Raw genomic sequence first — 11887 nt, 5'->3', positions numbered from 1 at the left:
CCACAAAACAATTGAATGAGTAGAATTAATCAATTAGAATTTATTCACAAAAGAGGGTCAAAGTATGATTAGAATTCAATTCAAAAGAAGTATTATGAAAATGAAGTTTGAAAAATCAGAGGCTTAAGGCCTAGGTTTCTAATTTGAAATCATGTCAAAATGTTTGCACAATAGTTTTCAAGTTTGGGTTAACATGCAAATGGAGGTTTGAAGAAACAAAAGGTGGGAGGGTGAGGAAGTAAAACTTCTTAGATGTTCACCTCTTGAGATCATATGTAGATGATTCAAGTGATTCCTTTGGAAAAGGCAACAATGCAAGTAACAGATGGACAATGTAAATGGATACCGGATGCCAATCAATGGACTTATTCCAATCTCACAAAATAAAATGGATACCGGATGCCAATCAATGGACTTACACCAATCTCCTAAAACAAAAAGAAACATGGATACCAGATGCCAATCAATGGACTTACACCAATCTCCTAAAACAAAGAGAAACATGGATACCAGATGCCAATCAATGGACTTAGACTAGTCTCCTAGGAATGATCATAGGAAACAACTGTCAATAACTGGACTTACAATTGACTCCTCACAAGAAACAAATAACAAATGCAATAAGAGGAAACAAGTTGCCAATAAATGGTCTTACACTCGACTCCAAGGAAAGGAATGCCAATGAATGGTCTTAGTTCCAAGTCCCACCAGATCATAGGAAACAATTGCCAACAACTGGACTTACAATTGACTCCTCAATGGACAAACAAAGTGTCACAAAGATATGAAAAATGATTATGAAATGATATATCAGTAATGAAGGTAAATGCACAAAGGCACCCATAAGCAAATATGCACAGATGAATCAAGTAAGCAAACAAACAAGTCAATTAGCACACACTATATACAATCAATTAGGCTCAAGCAAGGTTAGGCTTTACAGCCAACTGGAATGGGGCATTTTGAGCTCTTAACCCTAACATTGAGAGTTAGGGTGAAGCAGATGAAATGGAGATGAGGGATGTACCTCATAGCTCTTATCCCTGGTCAGGGAGAACTTTGATCAATGGAAAGTGTGGGAGTTCAGAAAGTAGGAACTCTTCTCCACAAATGATTGACTCTATAAGATCTTGGGTTAATATTCACAATGCATCAACACATTGTGTGAGCAAGGTGAATGACACACTAAGTAGCAGGAGATGGATTACACATCTCTTTTATCTACCAATTGCCTCTTAAGAGGACTTTTCCTGCTTGGCACAAAATTAAACAATCACAAACATTGCCTCTTAAGGAGGGCTTCAGACAGGTGCCTACCAATAACAGTAGGTCTTCCAGACTACATGAAGATTAGAGATTATACCTAAGTGGTTAAGCAACCAAGCAAAAGCAAAGTTCAAATGAACTTAAAGCAACTTAGGTACCTGTGGAAACAACTAAACAAATCAGTACAATACTCAGACAAACAGACAACAGTCAATAAGCAACAGACAATCCCAATGTATAAAAATGTGTAAGCCAAAGGGCAAACTCAAATGAGTTAACATCAACCTACAAAACACACAAGTTTTAGTAATCAAAGGCAAACATCAATACTCAAATGATGAAGCATCATCAACTATGGAACTTGGATGTTCAACCTGAAATCAAAGCTCAAATGTAAGCAACAAACCACTAGGTCAAAGCCTAGGGTCAAAGATGAGGGAAAAATTTAAAATAGGAGCTGAAATTCAACACAAAGCAACTCCAAACACATATTGACACATTCCAAAAAGTCTCACATCAAAATCAATCACCAAAAGCATTTCATGATCAAGTGAAGTCAAAGGCAATTTCAAAGCTCATATGTGATCATCATGAATGAAAAATTCAAATCAAAACAGAAATGATTCAAATAAATCTGGCAAAATTCATGCACATTCAAGACATCTAACATGATCAACATACAAAAAATCAGAAGCATTGGAGATCATATGGCATGGAAATCACATTGTACAAGTTGAACAAGCAAAGGTGTGACACAAATTGTCACACCAAGTTAGCACATGCCTAAAACAGCAATGGAACATAGGAAAAATACCAAACCAAAACCAAAATGTCAAGCAATGTGTCTAGTTTCATCATGCAAAATTTCACATCATTGGATAAGAAACAAGCATTTCATGATAGGATAAGCAAGGCAAGGTCAAAGTAAGACATATGGTCAATCATTCTAGCACAAAATAATATCCAGCCTAGCACAACTTTGGAAATTATGATGATAAAAAAGTAGACAAACCAAGGAGTATTGTGCAAAAAATTGGGATCAATTTGGATGAGTTTTCAATTTTATATGATTTTTCTAAGTTGATGAAAAATAAAAAATCAAAAATGAGCATAGCATAAAAAATGGGAGGGAAAGTGGATAAATGATGAAGCATTTGAAAAATGCCTCAGCCAAGGATCGAAGCCAGTGCACTTTCAAATTTGAGCGCTCAATCAAAACGACACCGTTTAGACCTAAACCCTAGCGCGCCAAAAAATTCGTAGCTAATTCAAAGTTTCGTAGCAAAATCAAAGCAATTTCAAAGCAAATTCTGGAAATGGTGAAGTTCATAGGTTGAAGATGAAGATCATGATGATCTTCATCTGGAAAATCCAGATTTTAAAAAATATGTCCAGAAATCACAATCAAGCACAACATTCGAATCATCATGTCATGTACATGCAAGATCCAAAAACAATTCATGCAGAAACATCAAAATAAGCTCGGATCGAAGAAAATAAAATTCAACATCAAACTTTCAATCATGCATATCTAGCTCAAAAAGCACCAAATCACACGATTCAAAGCTCAGGTTCATCAGGACAACACGATCTACAACAATATAACAATGAATTCAAGAATAATTGAGATCGAATCCTGACCTCTTGAAGAGCAGAAGTTGGAATCTCGCGCTACAAGCTCAGCCAATGCTCCAAATCTTCTTTACAATGCTTATGGAGTTGATTGATGATGAATTTGAAGCTCAACTGCACATGAATCCAGCAGATTTTGAATTCACCATGGATGCTTCAAGCTTCGAGTATGTTCAAATGTGGCACGATTTCTCTCAATTCCACGTGCAATCTTGCTTAACAATGTTTCATGATCATGAATCAACCAACAGGAAAGGTTCTTGTGTGAAGAAATTGCAAAAAAATTTGAGAGAAAAGTTTGGAGAATTTGGATCTAGATCTGAAAAATGGTAGTTAATGGCAAATGCAGTTATGATTATTCTTATATATGCCATGCTAATCATGCTGTAATCATGTTTAAGCCTAATGCAAATGAGATTAATCACTTATGAGGTGCATGTGCAAAAATGGTTTTTCACCTCATGCATGGAATGCATGTGTGAACAGTACACGAATCTGATCCATTTTCACTTAAAGTCAATTTTTAAAACCAATGGCAATGGCAAAAAGTTCAAACAATGCATCATTTTTGAATTTTGTAATTTCCCTCCAAAAAGCCCATGGATTAACAAGTGATCATGTGATGACAATTCATGTAATGTGATGCATGATTTGGAAATTAGAGGTCAAGAGGAGAATATTGCAAAAAGAACCACTCATTTTGGAGCATTGGTTGAAAAGTTATGCTCATTTGAAGTCCCATGCACACTTTGCCATGATTTGATCATATCTCCTTAACCACACACTAGAAATTCATGATCTTGGACATTTTGGAAATGGGAGAGAAAGATCTACAACTTTCATGTTCAACAAAATTTCATTTGAAGCCTTCTTGATGATGTAATATTAAGTTGAAGTTGGTCCAAAATCTTTCTATTTTTGGAAAGTTCAAATTATAGGTCACTTTCTATTTTTGGAAATTCTTGACCTGACTTCAAATTCTTCAATGTGAGTGTTTGAAATGTCAAATGAGACTTGTTTGAACATGAATGAAGTATTTCTAGTCACTTCCCACCTCCAAATCCACAGTTGACTTTGTAGTTGACCTTCTAGGTCTTTAGATGACTTGGAAGTGTTCTGATGAAATTCAAGCCTCTACTACTTGGGATTTTGCTTCAAAATGTCATCATAGCTCATATGAACTCTTGTGAATGATTGTGGGGCTCAAATCTCAAGAATGACCACCATCTATTGCTCAATGAATGCCTTTGATTGCCTTGACCTGTTAATGCTTCATCTGCAAGACAAAGGTTAGATGACATATTTTTGTACTTTTGGTTAGTGATTAAAAGAAAAGCAATGACATACAAATGCAAGGAATGCTTGGTGATCAAGAATCACTTTCAAGAAAGATGACCCACCCACAGGGAAGGAAGCAAGGTGTCCAATGATTCTTGAGGCAATGTGATGATATGATATGATGCCATGAGGGATCTTAGGGACAAAATTGGGGTCTTACACTAAGATATCGCGTCTTATGCCTACGTATCTCATCTGGGATGAAAATCAGAGCAAAACGTAGTTCGACCAACTACGGGGTAAGGGTTGAACGATGTTACTACGCAATCTACCGGATGCTCAACCTTTGGAGACTTACTCGCTTGTAGTAGAAGGAGATAACGTGTTCTTAGGAGAAGAAAAATCAATGAGTTTGGGGTGTTTAGGGATGCTCATGCAAAAAGGGCAGTCCTATATGAAGGAACCGCGCTACCTTAAATGACATGCCACGAGAGGCTATACGAAACCTAAGAAATCGGTAACATACGGGAAAAGTAAAGGGATCGAGAGATCTACCATACGGATAAAGATATGAAGTAACAACAATTAAAGAGATAAGAAACCAAGAGACTCTTCCAAGCTAAACACCATCAAAGAAAGTTGAACACCAGGCAAGCCATCTCTGCAAGAGTCATATGAGCCCTCACAAAACTAAACTCAACAAACAAGTTAGAGAAACAAGATAGGGTAATCAAGAGTTGCCCCCAAATCAAAATGTAACCACATGAATCATGCCATTAAAATTCACAAAAAGCTCACAAAAAGCAACCAAGGGTAGGAGGCCTAAACCTCTTGTCAAACACATGCATCAAAAGGGTATCAAATTCACCCATAATACCTCATACATTCAGAGCATTCAAATTAAAAGCATAAAGTAATGGGAATAAGGCAAACCTGACTGGAGAGATCGAATGAAATTGAATTGCCCGGTTGGGTTTGCAAAGCAATCTGAGGGTTTATATGAGATGGAATTGGTTCTTTGCCGATGAGTTCCCTTCAGTCTCTGGAGGTTGCTCTGAACTCTGTTAGCTCTTCTCTCACTATCTTTTTCCCTGCCAGGGTAATAGGAATGGAATGACCTTTTGTTTCACTGAAACTCTGAATTTATAACCTGATTTTTGTGGACCTGTGGGCTCAAATGAGAGAGGCCCAAGTCCAAATTTTTTATATTTTATTTATTTATTTATTTATTTTTTTACACGTGGGCTTCGCCTAGCGAGCATGACAATTCAAGAAATTCCTCTGAGCGTAGGTGATTCTGGTGGCTTTTCTTGGGACTCGCTAGGCGACCCATTCTGCTCGCCTAGCGAGCATGACAGCTCATGAACAAACTTTTGCTCCTTCAAGATTAACGTTTTGACTGACGAATAGACCCCATTTGAACCTGTTGGAAGTACCTCAAGCCATTCCCTTGTGTTGACTGATCATCTAAATAGAACCCACAAAGTGTCTTGGATGATACTCAAGCTTCAAACAAAAGATGTTAGTGACACATTTTTGTGCTTTTGGTTAGTAAACAAAAGTAAGAGAAACAATGATGTATAATTCAAGCATGCTTGGTGATCTCAAACCAATCACAAGGAGTCCCACCCAAAGGCAAAGGGAACCAAGATGCTAAAGATCCTTGAGGCAATGCAAATGCAATGTTATGATGCCATGAGGGATCTTAGGGTCAAAATTGGGGTCTTACAGATGCCCCTATTTAAGGTCATTCTAGCCGGAGAAGTGAAGTTAAAATCTTCGTCTCGACGGGGTAGAATGGGCTTAAATAATAACAAAGAGACGAATTTTGGTCCCTAAGAGACCTCATGATGCAAATGTAGGTATGAAAAATGGTAGCACTCTGTGGAGATATGTGTCCACAAAAGCAAAGAAATCAGAAGCCAGTGATAATCCATATGAGCAATTCACTCGATGGGACCAAGACCCTGGGGACTCTCTTGGGGATAGAAAAGGGATAAATATGCGCAAGCAGGTCACGACTCAAAGCGTGGGGAACAAAATTCCAAAGGGAAAAGATCCAATGGAAAGACTCGAGCTGACTCGTAGATGCATGTATTGGGGAATATGCCAATACAGCAAAAAACTATCCACAACGGATACTTCGGATAAAATCCGGATGAAAATAATCCACTAAGGGACTTCGCTGGGGATGTCTACAAGGACACTCCTGGGGAAGCAGCGGGACGAGGTATTACCGGTTACTAGGTAATAAGCTCAAGGAGACATGTGATCTGAACGCCAGGTATGAGGGTGAGAGATACAACATGCTCAGGAAGAGATGAATATCCAAGACCGGTATAAGGGTGAGAGATATCAAAACTTCAAAACGTCTGAGGAAAACCTAAAAGGTATACTTCAACTCAGGGATTTTGACTCCACAGGGGACAAAAAGTCATAATAGGGAGCAGAGAGGAAGGAATACCAGGGATACCGGTTACTGGGCATATAATAGGTGACCAACCAAGGCGTGAATTGGGGAATATTCCCAAAGCACTCATCATCCAAAAGAGGGCTAAAAGCAAACTCGATTACAGGATGGATATTCGACTCCACAAAGGGGATATGAATCTTACTCAACTAGGGAAGAACAACCCGAGAGTGCATGAGATATACTATCTATTACCGTCAGAACGTAGATAATATACTTGCATGGACGATTATCCACAACCGGTTACTGGGTTAATAAAGGATAAATCGACCGAAAAGAAAAGGCATCGGGATACCGAAACTAGGTATATAATGATGACCAATTCAGGGGAGGAACAATCGTTACCAACAACAACAAGGTAGACGAGAGATGACCCGCTGGGGATAAATTGCGTAATCAGGGCAATTATTCAAGCAGATGAGGGGATATCATCACCAAATACCGGATGAAGATAACTGTCACCAATTAAAGATGAGCAAAAATAGTTACTCTGCAAAAAGGGGAGAAATAGGGTTTACAACTACCGGTATGAGGGTAGAGAAACACAGACTCCGCCGGGGATAATAATTACTAATTATTGAGAAATTATTCATTTACCACGGGGAAACAGGAAAAGAGTCTCAAGAGACCGATCTAGGATCAAACTAGATAGGCAGACCAAATCAAGACTTATCCCGGTGAGGATATAACTCAATGGGGAAAACCATCCCAGTATATGTGTTGGGAAGGAACAAAAACAATCAACATCCACGAGGATATAACCCGGTGGGGAATATGGAAGAAAGGATAAACGCTTTCTGCTTATGGAGCTGACTCTATATGGAGAGATTAGACACACACATCTGCTCGGGGAAGTATATCACTAGATAGCAGGAGACAGCAAACAACGATATATGGCAAAGAATGCAACATGAATATCTGAATGTTATAATTATGCATGAATATGCGTGGTTTATGTATGATGTATGTTGGCAGACAGACATATCTAACACAACCAGGTCCAGGAATCAACCATCCGGAACTACATTTCAAGAGAGAAAGCCAAGTTCACTGGGGAGTATCCAATCTGCTGGGGATCAGAGATACCATGAAGCAAAGAACTCTGCAGGGGATGAATCATCAATCATTCCAGCTGGGGACGAGAGTTATAACAGACAAGGTCCACCACACCAACAACTCTACTAGGGAATCTATCCGAGGAGATAAAGGATTTATCGGGATCAACCACCAAATACCGCTCTTGCCCAAAGAGATCCAAGCTGTTGAGGAAGAAAGATTGACACTCTGCTGAAGGGAAGAGAGGTGACTCTCAACAAGCAATCCACTTGGTAGGATAAACCACAAGGGGTTCTGGAGGGAGGAGATACAGTCATGCCAGGAATATGGACAAAAATCTTACCCTGTTGGGGATCGTACCACCCTTGGGAGAGCACTGAGGATCTCCTAAGTATCCTTTCGTCATTGTGAATGTTCACTTTGTTTAAAAACAAATTATATAAAAAATTTGATTGTTTAAAACAATGATATTTTCTTAATCAAAACATGCAAAACATTTGTTGAATAGAAACAGATAAGAGTGCCAATAATTGGATAAAAGGCTCAAATTTATTTGATAGAATGGTAGTCTGCGAATGGCAAGACTCCATAGATCTTTACAAATTTGAAATTGGTGATATATATTGGAAAAGGGCTACATTGAACATAATGATCATTTCTCCACCAATTCTGAATCCAATGTATTTGAAGCTTTGGCTGATAATGAGCAAGGATCTCTGACGGACGACAGTTGTAGAACAAACTCTTGTCAGGATGCAGTTACTTGCCAAATCCCTAATTTTTGCCTAGATTGCCCCAGGGTGAGGTACTCAATCTAGCGGGATACAAATATTCATTTTTTTTTGTGTCTTTAAATTTTGCCTGGATCGCCCTTTCGGGTTTTCAATTCACCGCGACGCTCATTTTTGCCTAAGCCGCCCTTTCGGGTTTCAACTTAGTGAGCTATTCAGTTTTTATTTTTTTTATTTTTTTAGGCAAAGTATTTCTTGACTGCATCTGAATTCACAGAACGAGTGAAATCCTCTCCATCCATAGTTGTAAGTATCAAAGCGCCGCATGAAAAGGCTCTCTTAACAACATACGGACCCTCATAGTTTGGAGTCCACTTGCCCCTGGAATCGGGCGCGAAAGACAAGACTTTCTTGAGCACAAGGTCGCCTTCTCGGAACATGCGAGGCTTGACCTTCTTATCAAAAGCTTTCTTCATCCTTTGTTGATATAACTGACCGTGGCACATGGCAGTCAATCTCTTCTCTTCAATCAAATTCAGCTGGTCATAACGACTTTGAACCCATTCAGCATCAGTCAACTTGGCCTCCATCAAGACCCTCATTGATGGGATCTCCACCTCTACTGGGAGTACAGCCTCTAATCTTGACTTAACGATCATATCGTCAACGTATACCTCAATCTCCTTATGCATTATGTCATGGAACAAGGTAGTCATAGCTCGTTGATACGTGGCTCCGGCGTTCTTCAAACCGAAGGGCATCACTCGATAACAGAATGTTCCCTAAGGTGTGATGAATGTTGTCTTCTCCATATCCTCGAGTGCCATTTTAATCTGATTATATCCGGAAAATCCATCCATAAACGAGTAAACCTTGAATTTAGTTGTATTATCTACCAACATATCAATATGTGGTAGAGGGAAATCATCTTTCAGACTAACTTTATTCAAGTCTCTATAGTCCACACACATCCGGAGTTTTCCATCTTTCTTAGGCACGGGCACAATATTGGCCACCCATTGAGGATATATAGAAGTCACCAGAAACCCCGCATCAATTTGCTTCTGAACTTCCTCTTTGATCTTCACTGCCATATCAGGATGAGTTCTTCTGAGCTTCTGCTTCACAGGCACGCACTCAGGCTTTAAAGGTAGGAAATGTTGCACAATATCAGTATCTAGACCAGGCATGTCTTCATATGACCAGGCAAAGACGTCAACATATTCTCGTAGTAACTTAATCAATCCCTTCTTAACAGATTCTTCCAGAAGTGCCCCAATCTTTACCTCTCGCACACAATCTTCAGACCCCAAGTTGACTGTTTCCAGATTCTCAAGATGCGGCTGAATGATCTTCTCTTCATGCTCAAGTAGCCGGGTGATCTCATCAGGAATCTCTTCAACATCATCTTCCTCTGCCTCAAATACAGGGAATTCAAAATTGGGAGATGGTGTTGGGTCATTATGTTCAATGGGTCTAGAAATCAACCTGCATAATGATTTTGGATATGAAAAGCTTTAGAACTCAAACAAGGCAAATCATTATGCAGATGAGAAGATTGATTTTATTTTATTTTTTAGGGTTTTATGTGATCACCAATTTCATGCAAAAGCGAAAAGGGAAAATAAATGGAAAAACAAACATTTAACATGAATTTATTGAATGAAAATATCATTGTATTTATGCGCCAACAATGCCATCACTCCTCCTTTTGGCATGGGAGAAGGGTTTTCAAACAAAGTGATTATTACGTTGACTTATGAACAACTGTTGGAATATCCACAGCGACCCAATTGTTGCAGACCCCTCCAGGGATGATGAAATTGCCAGAATCCTTTGTATCTTCTTCTAAAACGGCAGCAGCCTCCTCATCTAGACCAGTGTGGATGAAACCTCCACTCTTGAATAACCCTTGCTTGTTGAAAGTACCAGAAGAAAAACCTATGCCAGCCCGAAACTCGTTATCTTCTAACTCAATCATTTTTCCTAAACCAGTGGTTACACCACGCTCAATGGCCAACTTTGCATCTTTGTAGGAAGCAAATGAAGGAGTTCTCTTCTTAATAGGCTCAGCTATAGATAAAGCTTGGAAAGGAGTTCCAATTTCAACCTCAGCATCTATATAAGAGAAGGAAGACAAATGGGTAACCAGGAGAGCCCTTTCTCCCCCTACCACTACCAGCTTCTTGTTTTTCACGAATTTCAATTTCTGGTGTAGGGTGGACGTCACGGCGCCTGCCTCGTGAATCCATGGACTGCCTAAAGGACAACTATACGATGGGTGAATGTCCATAACCTGGAAGGTAATCTGGAAATCATTTGGTCCGATCTTGATTGGGAGATCAACTTCCCCAATCACAGTTTTGCGAGACCCATCGAAAGCCTTCACAACTACTCCACTCTACCTCATGGGAGGCCCTTGAATTGATAGCTTTGAGAGAGTGAACTTTGGCAATACGTTCAATGATGACCCAATGTCCACCAGTACATTGGACATGGCGTCGTCTCTATAACCCATAGATATATGTAATGCCAAGTTGTGGTCTCTTCCCTCCTCAGGGAGATCAGAGTCACAAAAGCTCAGGTTGTTACAAGCAGTAATGTTTGCAACAATGTTATCGAATTGCTCCAAAGTGACATCGTGATCCACATATGCCACATCCAACACCTTCTGCAGAGCCTCTCGGTGTGGTTCTGAATTTAAGAGTAAGGATAACACATATATTTTGGATGGCGTTTGTAGAAGTTGGTCTACAACATTGTATTTGCTCCTTTTGATGAGTCTCAGCATCTCATCACAGTCTTCTTTCTCATTGCCACTCGGGCCAACAGAAGTAGGAGTTTTCAGTACGGAGGAGGGCTTAACAGCAAGTGCCGGATTCGGAGAATTCATAACGTTCCCAATCGGGCGTTCAACAAGATCAGCATTAATTTGAGGCTTCGGCGGTGCTGAAAAACACGGCCACTACGGGTCAAACCGCTAACATCGGCAATATTCACAACAGAAGAAGAGGGCAAGGATACCTCTTTCCCATTCTCTACTGCTACGGCGTTGTAGCGATAAGGAACTGCCTTTTCAGAAGAGTAAGGCACAGGACCAGCAGGCTTAATGATCAGAGTGGGAGAAGCCTTCTGCTTGCTACCATTGTACTTGATGATAACATGCTCGGGTATCCGGAACACTAGGGAGATCACATTGACCTCAGGCTTATTTTCATCAACATTCTTATTTTGAAGGATCTCAATGACTCCTTCGTCCAACATTTCCTAAACATCCTTGCGCACCTGGCAACAACCCAATCGGTTAACAGAGAAGACTCGGCATCTATCATGGTCATGCTCATAATGACTGTAGTCACACAACAAACGATGCATCTGGACCAGAGACTGTTGAATATGACTGACATATTTGACCTTGTACTTTCCAGGGCAACCCTGGACCATGTTGACAGAT

The sequence above is a fragment of the Lathyrus oleraceus genome, chromosome 3 (genome assembly GCF_024323335.1).
Source record: "Lathyrus oleraceus cultivar Zhongwan6 chromosome 3, CAAS_Psat_ZW6_1.0, whole genome shotgun sequence".
Taxonomy (NCBI): Eukaryota; Viridiplantae; Streptophyta; class Magnoliopsida; order Fabales; family Fabaceae; genus Lathyrus; species Lathyrus oleraceus.
The sequence above is the reverse complement of the archived record's forward strand: the minus strand, read 5'-3'. Positions refer to the sequence as shown.